Source organism: Nycticebus coucang, chromosome 15, assembly GCF_027406575.1.
Source record: "Nycticebus coucang isolate mNycCou1 chromosome 15, mNycCou1.pri, whole genome shotgun sequence".
NCBI classification, from domain to species: Eukaryota; Metazoa; Chordata; class Mammalia; order Primates; family Lorisidae; genus Nycticebus; species Nycticebus coucang.
Genome location: NC_069794.1, coordinates 65,310,061 through 65,312,385, shown reverse-complemented (window position 1 = coordinate 65,312,385; position 2,325 = coordinate 65,310,061). Strand labels below are relative to the sequence as shown.

At 49.1% G+C, this 2,325-nt stretch overlaps 1 pseudogene; it reads left to right on the top strand.

Annotated features, from left to right (window-relative positions):
* Nucleotides 1–489: 489 nt before the first annotated feature.
* Nucleotides 490–1,742, top strand: LOC128566354 (keratin, type I cytoskeletal 18-like; annotated as a pseudogene).
* Nucleotides 1,743–2,325: the final 583 nt, after the last annotated feature.

Here is a 2,325-nt window from a genome sequence, read left to right as displayed (position 1 = left end):
TGCAATTCATCATAGAAAGCCTGGTACATAGACATTGAGGGTTTTTTTTGTTTTTGTTATTTTATTTTTAATTGTTATACCTATGATAGGTCTCTTCCATGTACATTTATTCCTAACATAGGGCTTTCACCTTCTGCCCATCTAGGGCAGATACTAAATATTAAATATTCCCCAGTTAAAAGTAGGGGAAGGAAGCCTACCATTTAATGAGTAATTATTTCCAGGGGTAGAAGGTGAAGGAGCTTTTCCTTTTATTAAATGCACATTGGAATTAGTCCACATGGCCCACATTATACAAGGCCCATACATACATTCTGCACAGGTGTCTCATCTGTGGCCTATGTACTTAACTCTTTTAGTATATTGTTTTTTCTAAGATGGATTCATATATGCTTCCTCAAACATTATGTTATTAAAAACTTGGCATGGAAGTAGCAGACTACGTCCTCCCCAGCTCACCTGAGTTTTGTCCTCTCCTTTTCAGACATCATGTCCTTCACTACTCCTTCCACCACTTCCTCCAGCAATTACCGGTCCCTGGGCTCAGTCCAGGCGCCCAGCTACAGTGTCTGGCCCGCCAGCAGCACAGCCAGCGTCTATGCAGGCACCAGGGGCTCGGGCTCCCGGATCTATGTGTCCTGCTCCACCAGCTTCTGGGGTGGCTGGGGGTCCGGGGGCCTGGCCACGGGGATGGCCCGGGGTCTAGCAGGAATAGGGGGCATCCTGACCAAGAAGGAGACCATGCAAGAACTGAACGACCGCCTGGGCTCCTACCTGGACAGAGTGAGGAACCTGGAGACCGGAGGCTGGAGAGCAAAATCGGGGAATGCCTGGAGAAGAAGGGGCCCCAGGTCAGAGACTGGGCGCATTACTTCAAGACCATTGAGGACCTGAGGGTTCAGATCTTTGCAATTCTGTGCACAATGCCCACATCGTTCTGCAGATTGACAATGCCCGTCTTGCTGCTGATGACTTTAGTCAAGTATGAGACACAACTGGCCATTCACCAGTCTGTAGAGTGCAACATCCATGGGCTCCACAAGGTCATTGATGACACCAATGTCACTCAACTGTGGCTGTAATCGAGATCGAGGCTCTCAAGGAGGAGCTGCTCTTCATGAAGAAGAACCAGCAGGAGGAAGTAGAAGTCCTACAAACCCAGATCGCCGGCTCTGGTTTGATAGTGGAGGGAGATGCTCCCAAATCCCAGGACCTGAGCAAGATCATGGCAGATATGCAGGCCCAGTATGACGAGCTGACTCGGAAGAATCAAGAAGAGCTGGCCAACACCTGGTCCCAGCAGATTGAGGAGAGCACCTCAGCGGTCACATCACAGTCTGCTGAAGTCGGAGCTGCTAAGACAATGCTCACAGAGCTGATGCGTACAGTCCAGTCCTTGGAGATCAAACTGGACTCCATGAGAAATCAGAAGTCCAGGTTGAAGGACATCCTGAGGGAGGTGGAGGCCTGCTATGCCTTGCAGATGGAGCAACTCAATGGGGTCCTGCTACATTTGGAGTCAGAGCTGGCACAGGCCCAGGAGTATGAGGCACTGGTGAACATCAAGGTCAAGCTAGAGGCTGAGATCACCACCTACCGCTGCCTGCTGGAAGACTGGGAGGACTTCAACCTTGATGATGCCCTGTACAGCAGCAACTCATGCAAACCATCCAAAAGACCACCACCCGCAGGACGGCAAAGTGGTGTCTGAGACCAACGACACCAAAGTTCTGAGACACTGAGGCAGTAGAGCAGCGTGCCCTATGCCAATAAAGAGTTCAGAGGTCACTGGAAAAAAAAAAACTTGGCATGCATCGAGGGTTAATAATACTTTTTCAGGTATTCCTTCTGTTATATCTTGTGTTATTGTCTTTCTAGGGATATCAATATGCCACATAGCAAATGCAGTCTGCTCTTGGGGTTCAGAAGAATTGTAGCAAATAGCAGGCCCACTGGAGGGCACAAAGATTAAAGAAAAAAGGTGAAAAAGTTCAAAGCAAAGAATCAGTAATCAGTCCCATGATGCTGCTGCTCATCTTCAAGCTTCTGCAGTGCATAGACCAATCAGCTCCTGGAATGTGGCTGGGCAGGGCTGTAGTCTGTTTTCTCAGGATAAGGCAGTTGGGATGCTCTGGGTGTCACTGGACCATCCACTCCACATCGCTGGCTGGTTTCACACGTGAGTGATGTATCCAGGCGGAATGCCACCCACTTTCACTGCTTTTGATGTGGACAGGATCGCTAAATTGGGACCTTTTCACCATAGTTTTAGCAGGCTCAGGCTCCACTCTTTAATCCGCACCTGGTTACCTGGAGAATAGGGAT